Genomic DNA, 17429 nt, shown 5'->3' on the forward strand with positions numbered 1-17429 from the left:
GGTAGTTTTGTAGTTTGTTAGATTGGTGGGAATGAGTTAATCTTGAAACTAAGAATTTTTCTTTTGCATTAGAGTGCCAATAGAGCTTGTAAGGAGAGAAGGGAATATGACATTTGGGAGTTATGATTCGAATTCTTTGAAGAATTGAGGAATTTGGGTTTAAATGTGGTAGATAAGTTGTAAGAAACAAATCAAATGATTAAAAAGTGTAGTATGTTCATGAAATGAAAGACTTTAGTAACGGATGGTAGAATGGAGGAGAAAAAGAAAGGAGAGAAGTGTACTCATTATTTCTTTAAGAAGGTTTTTAGTGGGAAAGATGGTATGTCTGGTATTTTGAATGAGGAGGGTGTTGATGTTTGTGGGAAGTCAGCTATTTTGGTGAGGTATGGAAGTCTTATAAAACCTTGTGTGAGCAAATACATAGGAATGTGTGCTCAAAATGTTTTTTTTGGAGACTGTTGCTTGTAATTTAAGCAAGGATGTTTGTGAATCTTTACAAACGGATTTGACTTTGTCTGAGGTTGGAAGGAATGGAAAAGGGTAAGACCCCAGGTGAGGGTGAATTGTTTCTTGATTTTTATGCTTTATTTTGGAATGTGATTGGTTAGAATATGTTTGTGGTATGTAAGTGGGTGTTTGGTAATTGTCAGTTGCCTTCATCTACGAGAGGAGTTGTTGAACTTTTATATAAAAGGTGATCAGAATGAATTGAAGAATTGGAGGCGGATATATCTTTGTTAAATATTGATTATCAGGTTGTGGCTAAATTGATTGCGGATTGTTTGAGGAGTGTGATTCGTAAGATGACTGGGGAAGATAAATTGTGTGCAGTGCCTGGGAGGAAAATTGGGGTGAGTAGCATTAGTAGTGGTTGATTTTGAGAAAATGTTTGATAGGGTTAGGCATGAGTTAATTTTTAGTGTGTTGGAGAGAATGGGGCTTTCTGTGAATTTTTTAATTTGTATTAAGTGTTTGAATGCAAATGTTGGACTAGATTACAAGTGGCGCGCAAGGGATTTTTGGTATTTTGCGGCTCTTTGCACACAATGTAATTAGTGCGCTTATTATAAGTTGAAAGCAAATGCGTTCGCTTGAGCACAATTGACTTTAACGCGTCGTGTTAGTGCGACTTCAGAGCTCTGGTTAACTTTTATGCAAGACAAAAAAGTGGCACAAAAAACATAAAAAATACATTTCACAGTACTGTTACCCTCATAAATAACAGTATCTGATGAAAAATATTCTAAAAAAATTGCATATCCTATAATATAAAAGGCCAAGTGTGTTTGTCCGAAGCTGTCATGCGCAGTAGAGACAGCACGAGGACAAACATACCTGGCCTTACCTGACATGCTGCTGTTTGCGGTGAAAGTGGGCATGGGGAGAGAAATAGAAAGAGAGGGGGAGAGACAAAAAGAGATAGGAAAGAGCTAAAGAGAGGGGGAAGAGCAGAAGAGAGGGGGGTGAGAGAGCAAAATAGAGGGGAGAGAGAAAAAGAGAGGGGGGAGAGAGACCAAAATAGAGGGGGGAGAGAGAGCAATACAGAGGGGGAGAGAGAGAGCAAAAGAGAGGGGAGAGAGACAAAGCAAAAGAGAGGGGGGAGAGAGAGAGAGCAAAAGAGAGGGAAGGAGAGAGAGCAAAAGAGAGGGAAGGAGAGAGAGCAAAAGAGAGGGATTGAGAGAGAGAGAGAGCAACAAAAAAAAGGAGTGAGAGACAAAGCAAAAGAGAGGGGGGAGAGAGCGCAAAAGAGAGGGGGGGAGAGAGAGTGCAAAAAAGAGGGAGAGAGAGAGCGCTCAAAAGAGGAGGGGAGAGAGCGCAAAAGAGAGAGAGAATGCAAAAGAGAGGGGGGAGAGAGAGAGAGAGAGCAAAAGAGAGGGGGCGAGTAAGAAAAAGAGACGGGGAGAGAGGGGGGAGAGAGAGAGCGCAAAAAAGGGGGGGGGAGAGAGCGCAAAAGAAAGGGGGAGAGAGAGAGCACAAAAAGAGGAGAGAGAGAGCGCAAAAGAGAGGGGAGAGAGAGCGCGCAAAAGAGGAGGGGAGAGAGCGCAAAAGAGAGGGGGAGAGAGAGCGTAAAAGAGAGGGGGGGAGAGAGAGCAAAGGAGAGGTGAAGAGAAAGCAAAAGAGAGGGGGAGATAGGGAGCAAAAGAGAGGGGGGAGAGAGAGCAAAAGAGAGGTGGAGCGAGAGAGTGCAAAAGAGAGGGGGAGAGAGGGAGAGAGCACAAAAGAGAGGGGAAGAAAGAGACAAATAGAGGGGAGAGAGAGAGAGCAAAAGAGAGGGGGGGGAGAGAGAGCAAAAGAGAGGGGGGAGATCGAGAGCAAAAGAGAGGGGGGGAGATCGAGAGCAAAAGAGAGGTGGAGAGAGCGCAAAAGAGAGGGGGAGAGAGAGCAAAAGAGAGGTGAAGAGAGCATAAAAGAGAGGGGGAGAGAGCACAAACGAGTGGGGGAGAGAGAGGACAAGGGGTGGGACCCCTGTACTGCAAAAAATGGCCCGTGTGAATGGGCTTTAGGACTAGTATATACATATACAGACATATATACACATATAAACATATAAATACATATGTACACACACAGATATATATATATGTGCATAGGAGCCCTTTGCATATATATATACAGTAAATGTTTATTTAAGAATAACTACGTGAAGAACATTGGAATGTGAAATATTCATATTTTATGTCGGGTTTAGCGCGCAAGTATGGGTGTTAGGTTCTTTTTGAAATTTTCGTGCTCCATTGAAGTCTATGGAAGAATAAGTTAGCGCATTCAAGCTATTTGAAGTTTAACTTTTTGTGTGTATCGGGTTTTTGCTTGCTCACAAATGTGTTGCTTTCAACTTGTAATACAAGCGCAACCCAACTTGCGCAAAAATCCTTTGTTTAGCAATGTTAATGCATGAGCAGGAGCACTAAATAGCACTCCACTCATAATCTAGCCTTTTGTGAGTAGGTTTGTGGTGAACATTTTTTCGACAAATGAGGTTTATTTAGTCTGGTGCTTGTCAGGGATGTCCTTTGTCTCTGTTTTTATTTGTGTGATTAAATACCTCCCATCACTTTCAGGCACATTCACCCCTAAATAGCCAAATCCTTCGGCAAAAATTTGGGGGGTGAATGTGCCTGGAATTGATGGGAGGTGTTTAAGAGTTATTGGATTGATGGATGACCTTATTGTTGTTTGACAGTTTGAGGAGGATGCAATTGCATTTAGAGTATTTCGGTGTTGCAAGTGGATTTAAGGTGAATTGGAGTAAGTGTATGTGCAAGGTTTTTGAGGTATGGAAGGTGTATGAGTTGGGTGGTTGGTCTATTGTGGATGATGAAATTAAAATTTTGGTTATTATGTGAAATGATTTAGATGGGATTAATAGAAATGTAAGATTCATTTTTGGAAAACGAGAAGTTTTGAATGTAGAGTGTTGATTATTAATCTGTTCTAATGACTATTTTCAATGTACTGTTTGTGTTTTTTTTCTTGCTCCTTTTAGGATTTTGTGTCGGATTATGGGTTTAATATTTTTATTTTTCTGTTATTCAGGAATGGAGAAATCACAAAGAGATAAAATTACTTATGCGAAAGAGAAAGGAGGTAAAGGTTTGACAGATATTGCAATGTTCTTGGAGGTAAAGTATGTTAGGTCTTGTGTGGTGTTGAGTGGTAAAAGTTGTTTGGGTGGATGTATGGTGAGATATGCTGCGGGGACTGTATTGAGGAGGTTTAGGTTGTATGTTAGCAAAACTAGCGTGATGCCTATTATCACTATTTCTTGTTCAGAGAGGAATTGCCTGGTATTTCGTTGCTGGACTGGCCGTAATAGGCGGGATCAGACTGATATACTACAGGAACGTTCTACTCTGTGAAAAGCATTACTAGGCTAAAAGAAGCTGCACCCAGGTGGTAAATCGCCATAGAACAGGGTAACAATAGTATTGAACCAGTTGTTCATTCCTGTGAGTGTGCTTCTCTCTGTGTGTATTTAGTCTCCCTATGGGAAAAAGGGGAACCAGACGTGGAATCCTTGCTCAGTCTGCTTAGAGGAATATGGCGACACCTCACTGATGATGCCCAATGAAGGCCGAAATGATCATCTGGGGTTGCTGTGTTCCTTGTTCAGAGCGGAATCGCCTGGTATTTCAGCGCTAGACTGACCGTCATAGGCGGGATCATACTATAGGAAAGTTCTACTCTGTGAAAAGCATTACTGGGCTAAAAAAGAAGCTGCACCCAGGTGGTAAATTGCCATAGAACAGGCTAACAATGTTATTGAGCCGGTTGTTTGTTCCTGTGAGTGTGCTTTTCTCTGTGTGTGCATATTGAGAAGTTTGTGAGAGTATTTCATTTGGTGCATATTTCAAAAGAGGAGTGGTGTGATCAAAGAAAAGTGATGGGGATTTTGGTTAATAGAAGGAAAGTTGAATTGATTGGTTATCTGAAGAAGAAAGAATGGTTGTTTTGAAGAATGTTAGTATGAAGGATGCAGTTAAGACATGTGTCATGGATGGCTTTTTATAGGTGATTGTATACTATAGAGTTTCAGAGAAAGAGACGTTTGGTTGCTGATGAGAGATGTCTGAGAGATGAGTGTGGAAGGACTGATAATGTAGTGCATGTTTTTCTGAAGTGTGATTATACTAGGAATGTGTGGAAGAGTTTGGCAAAATTATTATGGGTTTGTCTGGAGTACATTGTTGAGTTTCCAGTTAATTTTATTTGGATTGGGTGATTTTTGATGCGGTAAGGAAGAGGGTTTCTTTCATGTAATTAGCAAGAGTCCATGAGCTAGTGACGTATGGGATATACATTCCTACCAGGAGGGGCAAAGTTTCCCAAACCTCAAAATGCCTATAAATACACCCCTCACCACACCCACAAATCAGTTTTACAAACTTTGCCTCCTATGGAGGTGGTGAAGTAAGTTTGTGCTAGATTCTACGTTGATATGCGCTCCGCAGCAGGTTGGAGCCCGGTTTTCCTCTCAGCGTGCAGTGAATGTCAGAGGGATGTGAGGAGAGTATTGCCTATTTGAATTCAATGATCTCCTTCTACGGGGTCTATTTCATAGGTTCTCTGTTATCGGTCGTAGAGATTCATCTCTTACCTCCCTTTTCAGATCGACGATATACTCTTATTTATATACCATTACCTCTGCTGATTTTCGTTTCAGTACTGGTTTGGCTTTCTACAACATGTAGATGAGTGTCCTGGGGTAAGTAAATCTTATTTTCTGTGACACTCTAAGCTATGGTTGGGCACTTTTTTATAAAGTTCTAAATATATGTATTCAAACATTTATTTGCCTTGACTCAGGATGTTCAACGTTCCTTATTTCAGACAGTCAGTTTCATATTTGGGATAATGCATATGAATAAATCATTTTTTTCTTACCTTAAAAATTTGACTTTCTCCAACATTGGTGTGTCCGGTCCACGGCGTCATCCATTACTTGTGGGATATTCTCCTCCCCTACAGGGAAAGGCAAGGAGAGCACACAGCAGAGCTGTCCATATAGCTCCCCTTCTAGCTCCGCCCCCCAGTCATTCTCCTTGCCGCTCTGAACAAGTAGCATCTCCTCGGGGATGGTGAGGAGTTTGTGGTGTTAGTTGTAGTTTTTTATATCTTCTATCAAGAGTTTGTTATTTTAAAATAGTGCTGGCTTGTACTATTTACTCTACAACAGAAAAGTGATGAAGATTTCTGTTAAGAGGAATATGATTTTAGCACAAGTAACTAGAATCCATTGCTGTTACCACGCAGGACTGTTGAAACAAGAGAACTTCAGTTGGGGGTAACAGTTTGCAGACTCATCTGCTTCAGGTATGACTAGTCTCCTTCTAACAACACAGGCTAATGCTAGATGACAGTCATTTTTCCCCTCAGGGAAAATGGTAAGCCATTTTTCTTTCACCTCAGCAAAAAAGATAACAGGCTTCCCCTTTTTGATTTTTATGCTGGTAGACACTGTTAGGGGCAAAATCGATTGGTTTTTATTACAATATCATGGCATTTGAACTGTTTTATAAGCTCATATACACTTGGGAACGTTTTTTATTGATCTGGCATGTTTTAGACACCTAAATCTAGTCAGGAAGGCCCCTTCACTCTAGTGTACTGAGGGAGGAAGCCTCATTTTGGTGCTTCAGCTGTGCAGTTGATTTCAAGGCAGTGCATGCAGTTTTCATGTGAGAGGGTCCTGTGACTCAGAAATTGACTCCAGAAGGCTTATTTCTGTGGATGATTGACCCCTAAGGAAGGTAAAATGCTGCAGCAATACTGTAGCAGGGATTGTAGTGTATAAAAACGGTTAAATCCAACAATTAGCTCTGGTTTGCTTGTTTTAAGAGCTAGAGTCTCCATATTTGCTGTGCAATACTTTCTAAGCAATAAGACACTGGGGTCCAAATTTCATAAAAATCGGATATTGCCTTCATAGTTTTTTGAACATTCAGAAATAAAGTGTGTAATGTTATTATTTAAAGAGACAGTAACGTTTTTGTTTAAAATCGTTTTTATTGCATTGTTTGCCTGCCTAAATCTGTTTAACATGTCTATGCCATCAGATAACCTATGTTCTGTGTGTGTAGAGACAAATGTGTTCCCCCTTTGAGTGTTTGTGATAATTGTGCCATAGCGTCCAAACAAAATAAGGACAGCTCTGTTACATTTCATAATGTTGCCCAAGATAATTTATCTAATGAAGGTAGTGAGGATAATTCTACATCCTCTCCTTCTGTGTCTACACCAGCTTTGCCCGCGCAGGCGACACCTAGCGCACCAGTGCTTATTTCTATGCAACAATTAACAGCAGTAGTGGATAATTCTATAGCAAATCTTTTATCCAAACTGCCAGCATTTCAGAGAAAGCGTGATTGCTCAGGTTTAAATACAGATAAAAAAAGGATGAACAATCAGACGCTGACGATGCTTTATCTATTTTACCCTCACATCAATCGGAATTGGCTGTGAGGGAAGGGCTGTCTGAGGGTGAAATTTCAGACTCAGGAAAAATTTCTCAACAGGCAGAACCTGATATAGTAGCATTTAAATTTAAGCTAGAACATCTCCGCGCTTTGCTTAAGGAGGTATTAGCTACTCTGGATGACTGTGATTCTGTAGTAGTACCAGAGAAGTTGTGCAAATTGGACACATTTTTAGAGGTCCCAGTGCACGAAGACGCTTTCCAATACCCAAGAGGGTAGCGAGCATAGTGGATAAGGAGTGGGAGAAGCCAGGTGTACCCTTTGCCCCACCTCCTATATTTAAGAAAATGTTTCCCATAGTAGACCCTAGAAGGGACGCATGGCAGACGGTCCCAAAGGTTGAGGGAGCTGTTTCAACACTAGCGAAGCGCACAACTATTCCTATAGAGGACAGCTGCGCTTTCAAAGATCCTATGGATAAAAATTGGAAGGATTGCTTAAAAAGATTTTTGTTCAACAAGGGTTCATCCTTCAACCAGCTACGTGTGTTATTACTGTCACTTCAGCGGCGTCCTTTTGGTTCAAGGAACTAGAATGGTTGCTCCAGAAAGAGACTTCCTATGAAGAAGTCATGGACAGAATTCACGCATTAAAGTTAGCTAATTCCTTTATATTGGATGCCGCTTTTCAAATAACGAAATTGGCGGCGAAAAACTCAGGTTTTGCTATAGTAGCGCGGAGGGCGCTTTGGCTAAAATCCTGGTCGGCAGATGTGTCGTCCAAGACTAAGTTACTTAATATTCCTTTCAAGGGTAAGACCCTTTTTGGGCCGGAATTGAAGGAAATTATTTCAGACATCACTGGGGGTAAGGGCCATGCCCTCCCACAGGATAGGCCTTTTAAGGCTAAGAACAAGTCTAATTTTCGTTCCTTTCACAATTTCAGGAACGGGCCGGCTAATAACTCCACTGCCGCTAGACAAGAAGGTAACGCGGCCCAGCCCAAACCCGCTTGGAAGCCCATGCAAGGCTGGAACAAGGGTAAACAGACCAAGAAACCTGCTGCTGCTACCAAGACAGCATGAAGGGGTAGCCCCCGATCCGGGACCGGATCTGGTAGGGGGCAGACTATCTCTCTTCGCTCAGGCTTGGGCAAGAGATGTTCCGGATCCCTGGGTACTAGAAATAGTCTCCAAGGGATACCTGCTAGAGTTCAAGGGACTTCCTCCAAAGGGAAGATTCCACCTGTCTCACTTATCTTCAGACCAGATAAAGAAACAGGCATTCTTACATTGTGTAAGAGACCTATCAAAGATGGGAGTGATAAACCCAGTCCCCTCCGGGGAACAAGGTCTAGGTTTTTACTCAAACCTGTTTGTGGTTCCCAAAAAAGAGGGAACTTTCAGGCCAATCCTGGATTTAAAGATATTAAACAATTTCCTCAGAGTTCCATCCTTCACGTGGCTCTTCCATTCGGTTTAGCCACCGCTCCCAGAATTTTCTCAAAGGTGCTAGGGTCCCTTCTAGCGGTCCTAAGGCCGAGGGGCATCGCTGTAGCACCTTATCTAGACGACATCCTAATCCAAGCTTCATTTCTTTCCAAAGCGAGGGCCCACACAGACATTGTGTTGGCTTTTCTCAGATCTCACGGGTGGAAGGTGAACATAGAAAAGAGTTCACTGTCACCGTCCACAAGGGTTCCGTTTCTGGGAACAATAATAGATTCTATGGAAATGAAGATCTTCCTGACAGAAGTCAGAAAGTTAAAGCTTCTAAACGCTTGTCGAGTTCTTCATTCTATTCCTCAACCCTCCATAGCTCGGTGCATGGAAGTAATAGGACTAATGGTCGCAGCAATGGACGTGGTTCCTTTTGCTCTAATTCATCTAAGACCATTACAGCTGTGCATGCTCAATCAGTGGAATGGGGACTATACAGACTTGTCTCCCCAAATTCAAGTAGACCAGGTAACCAGGGACTCACTTCTCTGGTGGTTGACCCAGGATCACCTGTCTCAGGGAATGAGTTTCCGCAGACCGGAGTGGGTCATTGTCACGACCGACGCCAGCCTCTTGGGGTGGGGCGCGGTCTGGGACTCCCTGAAAGCTCAGGGCCTATGGTCTCGGGAAGAGTCGCTTCTCCCGATAAACATTTTGGAACTAAGAGCAATATTCAATGCGCTCCTGGCTTGACCTCAGCTAGCGAAAGCCAGGTTCATAAGATTTCAGCCGGACAACATAACGACTGTTGCATACATCAATCATCAGTGGGGAACAAAGAGTTCCCTAGCGATGAAGGAAGTAACCAAGATCATCCAATGGGCAGAGAATCACTCCTGCCATCTATCTGCTATTCACATCCCAGGAGTAGACAACTGGGAGGCGGACTATTTAAGTCGTCAGACTTTCCATCCGGGGGAGTGGGAACTCCACCCGGAGGTCTTTGCTCAGTTAACCCAATTATGGGGCATTCCAGACATGGATCTAATGGCGTCCCGTCAGAACTTCAAGATTCCTTGTTACGGGTCCAGATCCAGGGATCCCAAGGCGATTCTAGTGGATGCATTAGTGGCGCCTTGGTCGTTCAACCTAGCGTATGTTTTTCCACCGTTTCCTCTCCTTCCCAGGCTCATAGCCAGGATCAAACAGGAAAAGGCCTCGGTGATTCTGATAGCTCCTGCGTGGCCACGCAGGACTTGGTATGCAGACCTGGTGAATATGTCATCGGCTCCACCATGGAAGCTACCTTTGAGACAGGATCTTCTAGTACAAGGTCCATTCGAACATCCAAATCTAGTTTCTCTGCAGCTGACTGCTTGGAAATTGAACGCTTGATTTTATCCAAACGTGGGTTTTCGAATTCTGTGACAGATACTCTGGTCCAAGCCAGAAAACCTGTGACTAGAAAGATTTACCATAAAATATGGCGTAAATATATCTGTTGGTGTGAATCCAAGGGATTCTCCTGGAGTAAAATAAAAATTCCAAGGATTCTCTCCTTTCTCCAAGAAGGTTTGGATAAAGGGTTGTCCGCTAGTTCTCTAAAGGGACAGATTTCTGCTTTATCTGTCTTGTTACACAAACGACTGGCAGCTGTGCCAGATGTACAAGCTTTTGTTCAGGCTTTGGTTAGAATCAAGCCTGTTTACAGAACCATGACTCCTCCTTGGAGTCTAAATTTAGTTCTTTCAGTTCTTCAAGGGGTTCGTTTGAACCTTTACATTCCATAAATATTAAGTTATTATCTTGGAAAGTACTGTTTTTGGGTGCTATTTCTTCTGCTAGAAGAGTTTCTGAATTATCTGCTTTGCAGTGTAATCCACCCTATCTGGTTTTCCATTCAGATAAGGTTGTTTTGCGTACTAAGCCTGGTTTTCTTCCAAAAGTTGTTTCCAACAAGAATATTAACCAGGAAATAGTTGTTCCTTCTCTGTGTCCGAAACCAGCTTCAAAGAAGGAACGTTTATTACACAATTTAGATGTTGTTCGTGCTTTAAAGTTCTATTTAGAAGCAACAAAAGATTTTAGACAAACCTCATCTTTGTTTGTCGTTTACTCTGGTAAGAGGAGAGATCAAAAAGCTACTGCTACCTCTCTCTCTTTCTGGCTAATAAGCATTATCCGATTGGCCTATGAGACTGCCGGACGACAGCCTCCTGACCGAATCACAGCTCACTCTACTAGGGCTGTGGCTTCCACATGGGCCTACAAGAACAAGGCTTCTGTTGATCAGATATGTAAGGCAGCGACTTGGTATTCTCTGCACACTTTTGCCAAATTCTACAAATTTGATACTTATGCTTCTTCGGAGGCTATTTTTGGGAGAAAGGTTTTGCAAGCCGTGGTGCCTTCCATTTAGGTAACCTGATTTGCTCCCTCCCTTCATCCGTGTCCTAAAGCTTTGGTATTGGTTCCCACAAGTAATGGATGACGCCGTGGACCGGACACACCAATGTTGGAGAAAACAGAATTTATGCTTACCTGATAAATTACTTTCTCCAACGGTGTGTCCGGTCCACGGCCCGCCCTGGTTTTCCTAATCAGGTTGAAATTTTTTTTGTCTTTATACACTACAGTCACCACGGCACCCTATAGTTTCTCCTTTTTCTCCTAACCGTCGGTCGAATGACTGGGGGGGCGGAGCTAGAAGGGGAGCTATATGGACAGCTCTGCTGTGTGCTCTCCTTGCCTTTCCCTGTAGGGGAGGAGAATATCCCACAAGTAATGGATGACGCCGTGGACCGGACACACCGTTGGAGAAAGTAATTTATCAGGTAAGCATAAATTCTGTTTTTTCCCTGTGGGCTGTTAGGCTCGCGGGGGCTGAAAATGCTTCATTTTATTGCGTCATTCTTGGCGCAGACTTTTTTGGCGCAAATTTTTTTTTTTCTGTTTCCGGCGTCATACGTGTCGCCGGAAGTTGCGTCATTTTTTACGTTCTTTTGCGCCAAAAGTGTCGGCGTTCCGGATGTGGCGTCATTTTTGGCGCCAAAAGCATTTAGGCGCCAAATAATGTGGGCGTCATTTTTGGCGCTAAAAAAATATGGGCGTCACTATTGTCTCCACATTATTTAAGTCTCATTTTTTATTGCTTCTGGTTGCTAGAAGCTTGTTCACTGGCATTTTTTTCCCATTTCTGAAACTGTCATTTAAGGAATTTGATCAATTTTGCTTTATATGTTGTTTTTTCTATTACATATTGCAAGATGTCCCACGTTAACACTGAGTCAGAAGATACTTCTGGAAAATCGCTGCCTGGGGCTGGAGCTACCAAAGCTAAGTGTATCTACTGTAAACTTATGGTATCTGTTCCTCCAGCTGTTGTTTGTACTGTTTTGTCATGACAAACTGTTAATGCAGATAATATTTCCTTTAGTACTGTTACATTACCTGTTGCTGTTCTGTCAACATCTAATACTCAGAGTGTTCCTGATAACATAAGAGATTTTGTTTCTAAATCCATTAAGAAGGCTATGTCTGTTATTCCTCCTTCTAGTAAACGTAAAAAGTCTTTTAAAACTTCTAATTTTTCAGATGAATTTTTAAATGAACATCATCATTCTGATTCTGATAATGGTTCTTCTGGTTCAGAGGATTCTGTCTCAGAGGTTGATGCTGATAAATCTTCATATTTATTTAAAATGAAATTTATTCGTTCTTTACTTAAAGAAGTCCTAATTGCATTATAAATTGAGGATTCTGGTCCTCTTGATACTAAATCTAAACGTTTAGATAAGGTTTTTAAATCTCCTGTAGTGCTATTTCTGAAGTAATTTCCAGGGAATTGAATAATTTGGGTAATTCATTTACTCCTTCTAAACGTTTTAAGCAATTATATCCTGTTCCATCTGACAGATTAGAGTTTTGGGACAAAATCCCTAAAGTTGATGGGGCTGTCTCTACTCTTGTTAAGCGTACTACTATTCCTACGGCAGATGGTACTTCCTTAAGGATCCTTTAGATAGGAAAATTGAATCCTTTCTAAGAAAAGCTTACTTGTGTTCAGGTAATCTTCTGCTATATCTTTAGCGGATGTTGCTGCAGCTTCATCTTTTGGTTAGAAGCTTTAGCGCAACAAGTAACAGATCATAATTCTCATAGCATTTTTATTCTTCAACATGCTAATAATTTTATTGTAATGCCATCTTTGATATCATTAGAGTTGATGTCAGGTATATGTCTCTAGCTATTTTAGCTAGAAGAGCTTTATGGCTTAAGACTTGGAATGCTGTTATGTCTTCTAAGTCTACTCTGCTTTCCCTTTCTTTCCAGGGTAATATTCGTTTTCGTTCCTTTTGTCACAAGGAACAAAAACCTGATCCTTCATCCTCAGGAGCGGTATCAGTTTGGGAACCATCTCCAGTCTGGAATAAATCCAAGCCTTTTAGAAAATCAAAGCCAGCTCCTAAGTCCACATGAAGGTGCGGCCCTCATTCCTTCTCAGCTGGTAGGGGGCAGATTACGTTTTTTCTAAGAAATTTGGATCAATTCCGTTCACAATCTTTGGATTCAGAACATTGTTTCAGAAGGGTACAGAATTGGCTTCAAGATAAGGCCTCCTGCATAGAGATTTTTTCTTTCCCGTGTCCCAGTAAACCCAGCGAAGGCTCAAGCATTTCTGAAATGTGTTTCAGATCTAGAGTTGACTGGAGTAATTTTGCCAGTTTCAGTTCTGGAACAGGGACTGGGGTTTTATTCAAATCTCTTCATTGTACCAAAGAAGGAAAATTCCTTCAGACCAGTTCTGGATCTAAAAATATTGAATTCGTTATGTAAGGATACCAACATTCAAAATGGTAACTGTAAGGACTATCCTGCCTTTTGTTCAACAAGGGCATTATATGTCTACTATAGATTTACAGGATGCATATCTGCATATTCCGATTCATCCAGATCACTATCAGTTTCTGAGATTCTCTTTCCTAGACAAGCATTACCAGTTTGTGGCTCTGCCGTTTGGCCTAGCTACAGCTCCAATAATTTTTACGAAGGTTCTCGGTGCCCTTCTGTCTGTAATCAGAGAACAGGGTATTGTGGTATTCCTTATTTGGACGATATCTTGGTACTTGCTCAGTCTTCACATTTAGCAGAATCTCATTCGAATCGACTTGTGTTGTTTCTTCAACATCATGGTTGGAGGATCAATTTACCAAAAAGTTCATTGATTCCTCAGACTTAGGTAACCTTTTTAGGTTTTCAGATAGATTCAGTATCCATGACTCTATCTTTGATAGACATGAGACGTCTAAAGTTGATATCAGCTTGTCGAAACCTTCAGTCACAATCTTTCCCTTCGGTAGCCTTATGCATGGAAATTCTAGGTCTTATGACTGCGGCATCGGACGCGATTCCCTTTGCTCGTTTTTCATGCGGCCTCTTCAGCTCTGTATGCTGAACCAGTGGTGCAGGGATTACACAAAGATATCTCAATTAATATCTTTAAAACCGATTGTACGACACTCTCTGACGTGGTGGACAGATCACCATCGTTTAGTTCAGGGGGCTTCTTTTGTTCTTCCGACCTGGACTGTAATTTCAACAGATGCAAGTCCTACAGGTTGGGGAGCTGTGTGGGGGTCTCTGACAGCACAAGGGGTTTGGGAATCTCAGGAGGTGAGATTACCGATCAATATTTTGGAACTCCGTGCAATTTTCAGAGCTCTTCAGTCTTGGCCTCTTCTAAAGAGAGAATCATTCATTTGTTTTCAGACAGACAATGTCACAACTGTGGCATACATCAATCATCAAGGAGGGACTCACAGTCCTCTGGCTATGAAAGAAGTATCTCGAATTCCGGTATGGGCGGAATCCAGCTCCTGTCTAGTTTCTGCGGTTCATATCCCAGGTATAGACAATTGGGAAGCGGATTATCTCAGTCGCCACACGTTTCATCCGGGCGAATGGTCTCTTCTCCCAGAGGTATTTCTTCAGATTGTTCAAATATGGAGTCTTCCAGAAATAGATCTGATGGCTTCTCATCTAAACAAGAAACTTCCCAGGTATCTGTCCAGATCCAGGGATCCTCAAGCGGAAGCAGTGGATGCGTTGTCACTTCCTTGGAAGTATCATCCTGCCTATATCTTTCCGCCTCTAGTTCTTCTTCCAAGAGTAATCTCCAAGATTCTGAAGGAATGCTCATTTGTTCTGCTGGTGGTTCCAGCATGGCCTCTCAGGTTTTTGGTATGCGGATCCTGTCCGGATGGCCTCTTGCCAACCGTGGACTCTTCCGTTAAGACCAGACCTTCTGTCACAAGGTCCTTTTTTTCCATCAGGATCTCAAATCCTTAAATTTAAAGGTATGGAGATTGAACGCTTGATTCTTAGTAAAAGAGGTTTCTCTGACTCTGTGATTAATACTATGTTATAGGCTCGTAAATCCGTATCTAGGGAGATATATTATAGAGTCTGGAAGACTTATATTTCTTGGTGTCTTTCTCATCATTTTTCCTGGCATTCTTTTAGAATTCCGAGAATTTTACAGTTTCTTCAGGATGGTTTGGATAAAGGTTTGTCTGCAAGTTCCTTGAAAAGACAAATCTCTGCTCTTTCTGTTCTTTTTCACAGAAAGATTGTTAATCTTCCTGATATTCGTTGTTTGTACAAGCTTTGGTTCATATAAAACCTGTCATTAAGTCAATTTCTCCTCCTTGGAGTTTGAATTTGGTTCTGGGGGCTCTTCAAGCTCCTCCGTTTGAACCTATGCATTCTTTGGACATTAAATTACTTTCTTGAAAAGTTTTGTTCCTTTTGGCCATCTCTTCTGCCAGAAGAGTTTCTGAATTATCTGCTCTTTCTTGTGAGTCTCCTTTTCTGATTTTTCATCAGGATAAGGCGGTGTTGCGAACTTCTTTTAAATTTTTACCTAAGGTTGTGAATTCTAACAACATTAGTAGAGAAATTGTGGTTCCTTCATTATGTCCTAATCCTAAGAATTTTAAGGAGAAATCATTGCTTTCTTTGGATGTAGTTAGAGCTTTGAAATATTATGTTGAAGCTACTAAGAATTTCCGAAAGACTTCTAGTCTATTTGTTATCTTTTCCGGTTCTAGGAAAGGTCAGAAGGCTTCTGCCATTTCTTTGGCATCTTGGTTGAAATCTTTAATTCATCATGCTTATGTCGAGTCGGGTAAAACTCCGCCTCAAAGGATTACAGCTCATTCTACTAGGTCAGTTTCTACTTCCTGGGCGTTTAGGAATGAAGCTTCGGTTGTTCAGATTTGCAAAGCAGCAACTTGGTCTTCTTTGCATACTTTTACTAAATTCTACCATTTTGATGTGTTTTCTTCTTCTGAAGCAGTTTTTGGTAGAAAAGTACTTCAGGCAGCTGTTTCAGTTTGATTCTTCTGCTTATAATTTCAGTTTTTTTCATTATAAGTTTTAAACTTTGTTTGGGTGTGGATTATTTTCAGCGGAATTGGCTGTCTTTATTTTATCCCTCCCTCTCTAGTGACTCTTGGGTGGAAGATCCACATCTTGGGTAGTCATTATCCCATACGTCACTAGCTCATGGACTCTTGCTAATTGCATGAAAGAAAACATAATTTATGTAAGAACTTACCTGATAAATTCATTTCTTTCATATTAGCAAGAGTCCATGAGGCCCACCCTTTTTTGTGGTGGTTATGATTTTTTTGTATAAAGCACAATTATTCCAATTCCTTATATTTATGCTTCGCACTTTTTTCTTATCACCCCACTTCTTGGCTATTCGTTAAACTGATTTGTGGGTGTGGTGAGGGGTGTATTTATAGGCATTTTGAGGTTTGGGAAACTTTGCCCCTCCTGGTAGGAATGTATATCCCATACGTCACTAGCTCATGGACTCTTGCTAATATGAAAGAAATGAATTTATCAGGTAAGTTCTTACATAAATTATGTTTTTCTGGTGGTTTGTAAAAAAAATTTAAATAATCATTAGGGGATCCTAGGAATGTTTGGAAATAAGATTAAGGTTCATGAATATGTTGGTTTGATCTGTGCAAGATTATTTACATATTTTTGTTTTGACAGAAAACGATTTGGGGACTATGACTCTGAAGGCACCTGGAAGACTTTGAAATTGAAGAAATGGATTTTATTATTATTTTGTTCACTGTTTTATTTTTATTGAAGTTTAAGGGTTTCATTATAATGCTTAAGGTAGGGAAAGGGGTATGGTTCAGGGATTGTTAGGTTTTATTGTAAGGGTTTAGTGGGATGGTGAAGGTTAGTTTTGAGATTAAGGTTTGAGGAGCATTTTTGAGGGTTAAAGGGACACTGTACCCAAATTTCTTTTGTAATTCAGAAAGAGCATGCAATTTTAAGCAACTTTCTAATTTACTCCTAGTATCAATTTTTCTTCGTTCTCTTGCTATCATTATTGAAAACAAGGCATCTAAGTTTTTTTTTTGTTTCAGTACTCTGGACAGCACTTTTTTATTGGTGGATGAATTTATCCACCAATCAGCAAGGACAACCCAGGTTGTTCACCAAAAATGGGCCGGCATTTAAACTTACATTCTTGCATTTCAAATAAAGATACCAAGAGAATGAAGCAAATTTGATAATAGGAGTAAATTAGAAAGTTGCTTAAAATTTCATGCTCAATCTGAATCACGAAAGAAAAATTTTCGGTACAGTGTCCCTTTAATGTAGGGTGACTTTAGGAGTTTGGTATTTTCTTTTTATATTTTGTTTTATCTATTTTTTTTTAAATATATATTCTTATTATTTTTGTTTTTGATTTATGTGAGTTTGTGGTTTTCATTTTCTGTATATGTATATATTGTTATTTTTCAAATAAAAGTATAAATGAAAATGTCTTTAAGTATATAATTTTATGGAACGGAGCATATTTTGGGTTGGCTCACTGTTTTTTGTTTTATCTGTCCATCAGCTTTATTTTGGGAGTGGTCTATATGTGTAGTGCCTGCAAGTGTTAAAACCACTCTATTAACCTTTTAACGCCGTTATGCCGTTCTATTCCGTCATATTTACACTGGACTTTAAAGCCGTTATGACGGAATAGAACG

General features: G+C 40.9%; 1 long non-coding RNA gene across 1 annotated transcript; it reads left to right on the forward strand.

Moving 5' to 3' along the window:
• Positions 1-516: 516 nt before the first annotated feature.
• Positions 517-17219, forward strand: LOC128642732 (uncharacterized). Its single transcript, XR_008399697.1, has 3 exons — positions 517-555; positions 3541-3626; positions 16429-17219. It is a non-coding gene; the product is annotated as an uncharacterized LOC128642732 (long non-coding RNA).
• The last annotated feature ends 210 nt before the right edge of the window (positions 17220-17429 follow it).

This window comes from Bombina bombina, chromosome 12, assembly GCF_027579735.1.
Source record: "Bombina bombina isolate aBomBom1 chromosome 12, aBomBom1.pri, whole genome shotgun sequence".
NCBI lineage: Eukaryota > Metazoa > Chordata > Amphibia > Anura > Bombinatoridae > Bombina > Bombina bombina.